The following is a 13,280-nucleotide window of genomic DNA, read 5'->3' on the forward strand; positions in this document are numbered from 1 at the left end:
TAACGTGAATATTAGTCAAATCCAAACAAAAGTAAACTTTTTGGTTGGGAATTAAAGCTTACGGATAACTACTCAAAGGTATATTATAATTTAATATTTTATAGATAAAAAAACTTTTCGGAAGTACACATTTAAGTTACTTTATATGATGATATGATACCTTTTAATCTATTTAAAAATACAATTTAATAAATTAATAAATAATTAAAATATGTATATTCAAAACGAATATAATATATATATATATATATATATATATATATATATATATATATATATATATATATATATATATATATATATATATATATATATATAAACTCTTATTCGGTTTTTTGGACTAGTCGGTTTTAATTTTACAAAGTGTGACCAATCTGAAATCCAAAAAAATAATTTGGTTTTGCTGAAAACTCATATAAACTCCGAATATCTTAACCAAATAGTTTGATCCAAATTGTCCAATTGGACAATTTGGTTTTATCTGAATAGTGAACAACTCTATAAAACACAATTAAGACCTAATTAGCTTGAAAATGGATAAGGTAATTGTAACACCCCAAAGTTTGGAAAGTCAAGAAAAGAAAGAAGACCTCAATTTTAAGGGGAGACTCGGCGAGTCCATGGAGGGACTCGGCGAGTCCGAGCGGGATCCGGGTCGAGGTGTAAGCGACCGACTCGGCGAGTCGGCCAAGGAGACTCGACGAGTTGGGTCTGAACGAGGAAAACCCTAAATCCGGGACTTGGAGCCTATTTAAGCGTCTCATTCTCCTTCCTAGGGTTCCTTTACTGCCTCTCTACCCCAGAACACCAAACCCTAGCCACCATATCCGTTTTTGAGCTAGATCTTGCTTTGAAGAGTGCACTAAAGCTTGGAGAAGGAAGAAAGGCCTTGGAGGTGCAAGAAGGGATTGTAGATCTGGGATTTAGAAGACATTTCAGACCAATTGGAGGTAATAAGTTGTTGCTTGGACTCCCTTTTGCACCTAGATCTATTCTTATGTGTGAGTTTTGGACATTTTGGCATGATAAGTACCCATTTCAAGTTAGAGGTCCAGATCTGAGGTTGCTACCTCAGATCCATGTTTGTTTTGGTCTAGAATCCCCTAAAGTATCAGCCCTTGGTATGTTGAAAGAAGTATGTTGCCATAAAACTTAGTTTGAATGTGTTTTAAGCCTAGATCTCTTGATCTACACGTAAAGTTTGCCACTTTACGTGGGGGATAGGCCTTAGAAGTATGGATCTATGAGTTGGAAGCCCTGCTTGGCTCGAAAAGCCACTGCATGGATTAAGGGCTGAATAGACTCGGCGAGTCCTTCGAGTGGACTCGACGAGTATCTTAAGGATGAGGAGGAACTCGACGAGTGGGATGAACAGCTCGTCGAGTCGGATGAAGTTAGGCATCAACTCGGCGAGTTGGAAGAACAACTCGACGTGTTGGTTGAAGATTGCCTAGGACTCGGCGAGTCTATTAGTGGACTCGGCGAGTCAGGTCGCGAAACCTCAAACCCTTCGAGTTGAGACTCGAATTAGTGAGTTGGGTGGTGACTCAGCGAGTTGGACAGGACAGGACTTGGAACTAGTTGGACTCGGCGAGTCATAGAATGACTCGGCGAGTCGAGTCGCGAATAGAAAGACCCTGAGCTTATGAACTCGGCGAGTCATTAGGAGGACTCGGCGAGTAGGGTTGACCTGGAAGGTTGACTTTGACCAGAGTTGACTTGGTTGACTGTCAGACTCAGTGTTATATGTATACTGATAGCTCGGAGAGCTAGAGGAGCAGCAGCTTAGTGGATTGGCGAGTAGCAGCCAGAGGTTTATCAGCAGAGCTCAGCAGTTCAGGTGAGTTTCCTTCCAGTAGGAACGGGTCTAAGGCCACAATGCCGGCCCGTTTAGCTAGCAGTAGTATCCGAATTTTGATCCGATGTAGTAGTTAGCATGTTTGATGCCTCCGTGGCTCAGACAGGATTTATGTGTTTATGCTAGTAGATATGTTTATGATATGTTCAGTCAGCTTCGGACTTCGGTCCGATGTAGGGGACAGAGGTCCCAGTCAGCTTTGGACTTCGGTCCGATGTAGTAGTTAGTATGTTTAATGCCTTCGTGGCTCAGACAGTATTTACGTGTTTATGCTAGTTGATATGTTTATGCTATGTTCAGTCAGCTTCGGACTTCGGTTCGATGTCAGCTTCGGACTTCGGTTCGATGTAGGGGACAAGGTCCCATTCAGCTTCGGACTTCGGTCCGATGTCAGCTTCGGACTTTGATTCGATGTAAGGGACAAGGTCCCAGTCAGCTTCGGACTTCGGTCCGATGTAGGGGGCAAAGCCCCAGTTAGTCCGGACTTCGGTCCGACGCAGTGGGCAAGGCCCAGTATGTGCTTTATATGTTATTGTGTGGTATGTGGTAGATTGGGGGAGCTCACTAAGCTTCGTGCTTACGGTTTTCAGTTTTGGTTTCAGGTACTCGGTTTTCAAAAGAGGAGCTCGGGAAGATTGCAGAGCACACACCGTAGTCAGTTAGCCTAGGAATGTTTGACTCTGATAATGATATTATGTTTTGAATTTAATACCCGAAAGTTATGTTTGACTTATGATACGTTTTTATAAATCTAGTTTTAGTAATGTTTTAAAAGAAATTTTTAGTCGTGATTTTTGGGTCGTTACAGTAATTCCCTCATGAGTTCTTTATGTTCAATCCAAGCCATAAACACCCAAGATTGGCCTTTTATCCTTCTTCTTTCTCTAAATCATCGAAGATTGGCTTTAGAGGGTTTGGGGTTGCTTATGATGAGCTTCAACTCTACCTAGGTATCAATCTGCTTCGACACCACAACATTGTGAAGGCTTTACTATACCTTGGTGGATTAAATGAACCCATGCTCATCTTTTGTCTATGTCGTGGTGGTCATTCCTTCATCACAACCTACTTTACCTACCACGGCGTGGTGTCCATACACCATACCACGGTGAAAAGTATGTTTCCTACAACTTACGAATAAGGAATTCGTCTTAATCACCATTTACCCTCACTATGTTGGGTGGTTGTAGATCATCAAAGCCTTCATGGCTAATTCCATTCCAGCTTTGGACGGTTTTTCTCCCAACTTCTAATGCACATCTCATTTGGCTTAAACTAATTATCCATGATCTTTATATACACATGAAGGTGGGGATACACTCTACAACCCTGTTAAGTTATTTCTAACTAATTTAATACGGGTCGTAATCTATTAAGTCACAAAGTTGACCCAAAAACATAAAATTTCCCATTTTACCCTTATGGCCAAAAATGCATCTTCTCATGAATTCTTCTATTAAAATTAATTATCTAACCTCATCTTAGTGACTTAAACCTATCTTGGCCATTTTCATGAATTCAGAACTTCATAAGTTTATCAAATTATCCAAAATGGCCATTTTACCCTTTTTGGTCAATATTTGACTAAAAGTCAAATCTCTTTAAATTTCGAGTTCTTACAAGAAAAAATTTGGTAGAAAGAACTTACTAAACTACGTGTATATGTACCCTAGATCTAGGATTTACTAGTTATAGCAAGGTACTTTAAAAACTAAGAATAAAGCACATAGTAACCTCCTTATTCTTTGCTTAAGATGTGATGAATGTCAGTTGTTGCAATGGATGAAGGGTCCAAAGTAGAACCATTCTATTGAAATTAGAACCAAAAACTCTAAAAGAAAAAAAAGAACACTAAAATAGGGTTTAGTCAAAACTCTCTAGCCCTAGGTGAGTGGTTACAAATTTTATATAGGAAAGATCGAGAGCGAGAGATAGAGAGAGAAAGAGAGATAGATAGATAGATAGAGAGAGGATGAAAATTATAAGAGAAATCAGCACTTAGGGTTTGGCCTATAGCATTTTATTTATAGGTAGCTAAAAAATCCTAAAGGATACAAACTCTTAAGGTTTATCTATACCATATCTGAAAGTTGCCTTATCTGTATCAAGGATGCAGTCAAACCCGTTGAACCTTAGTTGTCCAAGAGCTTTTGGAATATTCCAATTAATCTATTGGATTAATTCATATACTATATTAATTTCCATGGTCCTTATCTACAGTACACTTAAAATCCTATGTAAATTGGCCACGGTTGTTTTTATTTTCTCATTCTAAGTCCCGTTTGTCCGTCTACAATTGCCATAGTGTTTTCCTCCCTCTTCCGTCTAGTGACTATTATTTCTGTTTACAGTTTCTTCTCTCGTCCTTGTCTGATCATTATCCTTTGTGGGGTCAGCGTCGTCTTATTAACCGGCTGATGAGAGGGAGTGATTTGAGTTTTGGTTCCGCAGAGGGATTTCTATTCTGCTTCAACATCCGTTCTTCTTGTGCTTAGGTTTTGGCGATTAATCATAAAAGGTTGGAATCGTTTTATTTTTATACTTACGTTGTTCATATTGTTTGTAAATACTGAGAAGGGTTGATTTGGGTTTTGATTTCAAGATTGATTTGGGTTTAGGTTTCGGGATTGATTGATGTTTTGTTTGCGCATCTGGATTTCTACTCTGCTTCAACATCTGTTCTTCTCCTGCTTATATTTTGGCGATTTCTGATAAAAGGTGGGTATCGTATTCTTTATTATATTGTTGTTGATCCTTTGTTGAATTTTTCGGTCAATGTTTCCACGTAAACGAAGGAAAGGTTCTGCTTTTGTTCCTTCTGTTTCAAGATGCTCACATAGAAATTTGGTTGTAGTGCATGTTCTTGTATTTCCTATGTTTTACGATTGTGGTGCCATTTTTTGGTATAATGAGGATTCTGTATCTGTCAAGGGCTGATAATCTGCGGTACACCAAGTGTTGTAAGTCTGGTACTATTGTTCTTCCTCCCCCACCTACTCCGCCTATTGTGTTATCGCAACTTTTCGAGGATGGTCACTTTCTACATAATATATGTAACAACCATAAAATTTAGATCAAAAGTGGTCGATAAATTCGTGTGACGCTGCTAGAACCAAACCAAATTTATGTTTCGTCATTATGTATTTAACATATTTAAAAGATATTATAACGGTTAATCGATTATAAACATATGAAAAATAAATTTATGCGATGTGTAGCAATGAGTGCATGAAATTAACGTAATATGAACATGGCATGTATATATATATATATATATATATATATATATATATATATATATATATATATATATATATATATATATATATATATATATATATATATATATATATATATATATATATATATATATATATATATATATATGATTTACTATGTTCAATATAAAATACATAAGTTGAATTTTTAGCTAACATACTGAAAATACTTAACTTTCGTATTTATACCTTTATATAGATCATAAAATGATGAGTATATATTATGCGTATATATACTTGATACCAAGTGACATAAACTTATTCTCAAGTGTATATTTATATATATACAATAAAACAAATAGTTCATGAAGTTATTTTGCATCAATTAGTGCAAGAAATTGATATAGCAGATTATACCCACTCACACCCCTCTTATCGATGGCTATCACACACAAAATAAAAATACACATACAAATATCTTGCGCAAGAATGGAGCAAATCTTTATTAAATTTCCATTGGATTATATGGCCCACACCAATATTATAAGTCTTAAAAATCAGGAAGATGATCCCCTAGTACTACTACAATTCGTCACCCTCTTCCCTCTCTATCCCTCTCATCTCTCTATCAACTACAAGCTCACAGATACAACATGTACTCAATATCTATGAGAACTGTGTCAAGTACTTCAATATCTTCAATAATCTGCATTAGTACAATGAGCCATGTGAAGAAACCCAATCAAATATCTCAAGGACGATACAGTTTCTCATCCACCACCTCACTCATCTTCCTTCCCTCTCACGATTGCCCTAAACTACACACACAATTCAGCACATGTGCATATCCTTCATGAATCTCGATTGTACAATTCAATCTCTGCCAAAACTGCCAAAATCCACAGCTGTAAAAGAGATGTAGAGAAGCTTCATAATATCTCATTCCTATTTGAAGGCCCCACTCATTTTCTATCACCTGCCCATACCTCTTACTTCCGTATCTTCTCCAATAAACAGAGAAGAGATTCAACAGCTATTAGAGTTGTTTTCCCCATCTCAAACCCAGTTCCTTTACCTTCTCTTTCTCCAATGGCAAACCAACCCAAAAGCTCCCTGATCACCACCGATTCCAGTTGAAGCAAATCCCTGACCATAAACAGGCCTGTAGGCGCAGCTTACCAGAGAAAAAGAAGCAGCGACTACTTCCATTTTTCCCTCCTGCCTTCATTTGTTCGACTATCAAACAACTTCCACACATCTTTTCCTTGCTCCTCCATCGATCTCAGGTAAATTCCTTACCTTCTCTGATCAAAATTCGTCCAGCAACCACCGTGAACATTAGGCACCTGCCATGGTCGCCGGTGGCCTGAACAGTTCCAACCGGACGATCCCGGTGGCGGGTTTGGTCCTAGTCAAGTGTATATAGTTCCTGATTCCATTATTTTTCTGCCATGTGATGTCTAGGTCGACTCCAAGATTCCCGTTCCAAATCCCGCTTAGAACAGGAGCTTCCCGACACTTCCGACTCTCAAAACCAACGTGAGTTCTACGGCCCCTATTTCTTATTATCAATGTTTGGGGGAGAATACATGTAGTTCGGTCTTATTATCATGATGAAAATGGTTCAAAACAAATGAATTAAAGTAAAACAACTATCGCTAAGCACATATATATAATCATATACAAGAAGAGTGTTGATAAACTAAGATTTCATTATATGTACGTAAGTATGATTATAACAACTTATTTTATAGAGATAACTATAAATATAAGTTGTGAAATGTTACTGAGTATCAAGTTCATATAAGTTAAATATTCAAAACAATTAAGGGTTATTAAAGTATTGATATTCTAGATATAAGGGTATGAAGTAAACTGTTAAGAAGAGATAAATAAAAGCTGTGAAATTGTAAGTTCAAGGTACTATGGTGTAATATGCTCATACTCTATAATGCTGAAAAGAACAATAAACGAAAACGGAACCAGTTACTTATGGAGTATAACAGAAATAGTAATAAATCGTTACTATATAGTCATACCAGATTGAATAACCATATGTTTATACTTAAATCAAGATACCAAATTTGTGCATGTATATGTCGGATATTAAAGAAACAGATTTAAAGTTATTAACCTGCACAAGTACTGTTAAGGCTGTGAAACCCAATACAAAATGTACATATACATACACTAAAAGGGTAACAGATGGAATTTCCGTATAAATTGTTATTATGGTTCCTTGCACATTAAACATCATAGTATAAAATAACTAATATGTTATCATAATATCAAAGTCGAATCAAAGAACAATAAGTATTGAAGTTCAAGAATTATGAGTATCGTTTTCTTAAATGGCGAATAACTTCGCGTTACTAGTGAATCTAGAATGAACAACATAGGTTTATTATGCCTATTAATTGTTTGTGGGTTTATTATACCCATTCCGCATAGGTTCATTATACCTATTCTTTGTGGGTTTATCATACCCATTCCGCATAGGTTCATTATACCTATTCTTTGAGGGTTTATTATACTCATTCCAAATAGGTTCATCATACCTATTCCGAATACCGAACACAATCCGTCGAGTATTCATATCCGGTTTCGCAAAGGCTAAGTTCACAATACTTAGTAGAGACCTTCCGTCAAATAACCGTTAATCCTCGAGGGAACGACTAACGCTAGGTATAAGTGTCATAACATTGATCTTATACGGTACGACCGTCCGCCTGGAGTTGCTAGCTACAACTACGTCTGATGAGATGAATTTTGGCGCTGGCGTTAGCATTATCGAACATTACCCCGCGTTATTATGGGGTGAATGACTTTAGCACGCGCGCCCTATCATGGTGTCGGTGCAATAATAACGTTTAGTGTCAAGATTTCGGTTATGACATCATCTAATATTCATTTGTTCTTAAATCAATAAAAACGACCATTGATAATATTTATCATATGGAAATTGACAAAGAGAGATTCATTTACTACTAAGTTGGTTCAACACATGCAACACTAAAATAATCATTCTTGGCGAAAAATTGACAAATTATGTTTTGAAAAGGGCAAAGATTTCTATCTCTACATTAAATTCTTTTTATAAAAATCTTCTGTTATTTTTAGAATATATGGAGTCAAAACCTGTAGGACTCACCAACGTTATTGTTGACGTATTTTAACATGTATTCTCAGGAAATTAAGGCAAGAAATTCACGCGAGGAGTATGGAATCATCGTCTTATATTTTTGTTCTAAATTATGTTTTATGTCCTCTTTTTGAATCGTTGAAGATTTGTCATGAAACATGTAACAAAGTAAGATATAATTATGTCGTATGTGATGTAAAACTTTAAGTGGTTGTTTAATGTTTGATATATGCTATGTTTGTGATATTCGATTTTCGTCACTCACCCGGTGATTCCGCCGTTGGCTGGGGGTGTGACAATATAAGGGCTTATAACTCCATGTTTTCTATGACATCTTTTGGTGCAAAAGTTGATGAAGAAATTAACAGAGGTCGTGGTCCATATGTGTTCAAGATTTCAGGTCAAGTTTTCCATTGGATTGGTTCTTCTTGTTCAGAAGATTCTGCAAAGCCACGTTTTTTACAGTTGTACATGTGTGATGATGAGAATGAAGTATCTAATATATTATGTTCTTTTCGTACTGACTGCGATGTAGTGTTATCTGCGATTCACATGTTGGATAATCATAATGAGTACGTCTGTACCTTTAAAACAACAAAGGATATGCCTGAATCTATGAGTTTGGATTCATATGGTGTATGCCTCTTCAATAATGTTCCTGACAGAAGATATGGACCCCCTTCTCCTAGTACTTTGGGTTGTATTGTCTTTGGAGATGATGTCACTGGTGTTGTTTATGATATTGTTATTTATTCCAAGTTTGGATTAGCTCAACGAGTTAGTAAGTTACATCCAGCGTACATGCCTCTACAATATCCTTTTGTTCCTTTGTGGTGAGGATGGGTGGTCACCTAAAATGTGTATATATGGAGGTTCTGCGTCTGAGGATAGAATTTTAACTAATAACATGTATTAAAGTTACCAAATTCACGAGAGGAGGGGTGTCTATTCTCTGATTTTACATGCACAACGTTTCTTTCAACAATATTTAGTGGATGTTTATACCTGTATTGAACAGTCTAGGCTTGATTACATAGAGCATCATCAACAACAGTTATGATCTGAGTATATTAGTGGTGTCTACGACACCTTATCTCAAGAAGACACAAACAGACGCATGATCGGTAAGCGTGTATTTTTTCCTACTTCGTTCGTTGTTGGCTCTAGGTATATGTACAAAAACTATCAAGACGCTTTAGCTATATGTGGATTTCATGGAAAGCCTCAATATTTCATCAATTTTACTTGTAATGTGAGATGGCCTGAATATAGGAGGTATATGGATGTTGTTGGTCAGGGTGATATCCAAAATAGACTAGACATTAAAGCTCGAGTCCTTCACATAAAGGTCCATGCTTTCATTACCTTTCTTAAAGAGGATAAGACTTTCAATGATGTCGAAGCATATAATTTTTATTCATGGTATTTGTCATTTGGGGTATTTGGGAGTGTTTATGGCATATCAACTTTCCGACCTTGTTGTTTCCGTTAATTATGTTTCTTTCACTTGATCTAATCTTCATTATGAAATATCGTAAAATTATAAAATCATAGATGAACAACAATTGTAGAAATAATAAATTATGTGGTCATGTTGATATTAATTATTGGATAACATCATATGTATTCACAAAAAATGAATTTTCATTAATTGTTAAATTACTTTTATATCCTTCATAGTAAATTATGTGGTTATGTTGATATTAATTATTGGATAACATCATATGTATTCACCAAAAATGAATTTTCATTAATTGTTAAATTACTTTTATATCCCTCAAAGTAGACCCATCATTGAATGTTTGTATGGTGCTTTTTATGAATTAATTTATGTATGTACTTTTAACTTTATTAGTAATTATACTCATTAATAACCTAAAACTTGTCACTTTTTCTTATAATGGTATAAAAAAGTGAAATTGCTCTTTTTTCTTTCTCTTTTGATAAAACGAACAACATGGAATATGTTCGTCTATAAGTGTAACAAAATATTTCTATTTATTCAAATTATATTTTTATGAATTATGATTTATTTTTAAATGACTTTTATGTCCCTCAAATTAGATCCTGCAGTGAACATGTTCATGACACCTGCATGAACTAATTTCTATAAATTTACATTCATTTATTTTGTAATTGTACATCACAGAAAGCATGTTACATTGGATCATTATATTCCTTTAAATGAATCAAAACATGACAATTGAATGTAATCACTCATTCCATATGTTGCTGTATCATTTACTTTGTTTAGTCTTTTCCTTTATTTCCATTTTACCAAATACATCCTTAGTTTATATATTCAGAAAGAGTTAGCAACATAACTATCAACATATATTTGGTCTTGTACTGTTCCTCTACTCTGTTTAAAGCTAATATAGTCCCATCTTGCATGTAGATCTTTACACAATCGAATTTCAGAAGAGAGGTCTACCTCATTGTCTTACACTTTTATGGGTTACTCCACCTTTTAGAATATGAGAAGTTAGTGATGTTGACAGGTATATATAGCCGAATTGCCATATCCTGCAAGTGAGGTGGACTTGTATAGGACAGTCACCACGTGCATGCTACATGGTCCATGTGGTTTACTCAATTTACGTGCTCCTTGTATGCAAGATATGAAGTGCACAAAACACTTTCCAAAACCATTCATGGAGTCAACCACTTTTGATGAGAATGGTTATGTTCGGTATAGAAGGTGGTCTAATATCAACCATGTTCTACATAACGGTATTATAGTTGATAACGGGTATGTGGTGTCGTATAATAAGCGTTTATGCAACCGGTTTGATGCCTACATTAATGTTGAATATTGCGGATGGAACATGATGATTAAGTACTTATTTAAGTACATATCTAAAGGTGTAGATCGTGTTTGTTTCACTCTTCGGAAGTCGATCTGAAGGTCATTGTGGTGGCTCCACATCTGTTGCACCTGTTGCTGTGAATGAGATAAAGTCATTTTTAGATGGCCAATACATACGACCACATGAAGCAGCATGGAGGATCCTTAACTTTTCTATCCACGAACGTTATCCGGAAGTTCAAGTTCTTCCTGTTCACTTAGAAGGCATGCAACCTACTATATTCAAGGAAAGTGCAAGATTAGATACATTGATTGATAATCCGGCCTTTGGAGTTACAATGTTGACTGAATGGTTGCGTAATAACCAAACAGATTCAAGAGTGTTGGACTTACATATAATGAATACCCGAGTAAGTACAAGTGGGACACAACTGCGAAAGCATGGGTTCATAGGGTGGTAACGGTTACATCAACTTCTATAACTATTGGTAGACTTGCATATGAACATCTCACTGCAGGAGAATTGTCTTGTTTGCGAATTTTGCTTTCTCACCAAAAAGGATGTAAGTCTTTTGTAGATGTCAGAACTGTTCGCGGACAAACGTACTCTATTTTTTGAGATACGTGTGAGGCATTAGGTTTGACAGGCGATGAAAAGGAATGGTTAACAGCCTTTCATGAAGCGGCGGTTTCAGCATCATCATTGGAACTACGATCTCTGTTCTGTCACCTACTAATATTTTGTGAAGTCAACACTCCTATGTTACTATGGGAGTCAGCAAAGGATAAAATGGGTGACGACATTCATTATGCATACATGCAGGCTTCCTCAACTTCTCAAATTATACCTGACACCAACATCATTGAACAACAAGTCCTATTAGAAATTCAAAAAACACTACATGGGTCAAAACCATCCAAATCACTTGCAGACTTGGGGCTACCACTGCCATCCTCTTCTGTTCTTGCTGTTCTTAAGAATCGCTTGCTATTAGAGGAAATAAGTTACGAAAAACAATCGTTGGTCTCCCAGTATGCATACATGGTCTCACAATTGAATCCACACCAACTCAAGGTTCATGAGTATGCTGTGAAAGCCCTTGAAGATAAAAGACAAATACTCCTTTTTATACGGTCACAGTGGTACTTCTAAAACGTTCATGGGGACAGCCATACTTTCACATCTAAGATGCATTGGAAAAATTGTCCTTGTTGTTGCAGGCTCAGGCATTGCATCCTTACTCTTACCTTCTGGTCATACCGCACACTCAAGATTCGTCATCCCAATTGATCTAACTGGTCATCCAGTAATATTAAAAAAAGAACACAACTTGTCGAGCTGTTAAAAATTACGTCCATGATAATCTGGGATGAGGATCCGAGGAGTGAAAAACGATGCTTTGAATTCCTTGATAAATCTCTTCGTGATATCTTGGAAAATGATAGTCGTTTTTTTGGCGGGATGTCAATGTTGTTAGGTGGTGACTTCCGTCAAACGCTTCCAGTTCAACCTAAAAGCAGAAAATCACACATAATTAGCTTGACTCTCCTAAATTAATATTTGTGGTCAAGCTTTATAGTATTCGGGTTGCATCACAACATGCGATTGTCGAAAACAGGAATTTCTGCTGACTATGCACGTCGCACATCAAAATTTGCTTCATGGTTACTAGACATAGGTGATGGAAAGATCGAAACTCCAGAAAAACAAGATCCAGATAACACAACGACCATACACATACCTGACATGTTTCTGATAAATTCAAAAGATCAGGGACTCGAATCACTTATTGATTCTGTGTATGGTTCTCACATAGTAACTAACGCATCACCTAAAGAGTTGTTTGTTCGGGAAATTAGTTGTCCAAAAAACAAGACAACAAAACGATTTAATACTCTAATTTTGTCAAAAATACAAGGTCATGAAATAGTGTATAACAACTATGATTCAATAAAATCACCCAGTCGAGATGCATTGGACCTGGATACACTTTATCCACAAGATTACCTAAATAACTTAGATTTCTCTGGTGTTCCCACACACAGACTAGTGTTAAAGTTAAACATGCCTATCATGTTGTTAAGAAATGTCAATCAAAGAGAAGGTATGTGCAATGGGACACATTTGATCATTTCATAGTTACTACCGTCGGTCATTAAGGCATCCATAATAACAGGAACATGCATAGGCAAACGGGTGTACATTCCAAGAATCAAGTTTGTTCACAATAGTCCAGACTTACCATTCGTTTT

General features: G+C 36.3%; 1 long non-coding RNA gene across 1 annotated transcript; it reads left to right on the forward strand.

Annotated features, from left to right (window-relative positions):
* The first annotated feature begins 5,927 nt into the window (after positions 1–5,927).
* LOC111896506 (uncharacterized) lies at positions 5,928–8,462 on the forward strand. Its single transcript, XR_002851918.3, has 3 exons — positions 5,928–6,362; positions 6,541–6,615; positions 8,266–8,462. It is a non-coding gene; the product is annotated as an uncharacterized LOC111896506 (long non-coding RNA).
* Positions 8,463–13,280: the final 4,818 nt, after the last annotated feature.

This window comes from Lactuca sativa, chromosome 4 (genome assembly GCF_002870075.4).
Source record: "Lactuca sativa cultivar Salinas chromosome 4, Lsat_Salinas_v11, whole genome shotgun sequence".
Classification (NCBI taxonomy): Eukaryota; Viridiplantae; Streptophyta; class Magnoliopsida; order Asterales; family Asteraceae; genus Lactuca; species Lactuca sativa.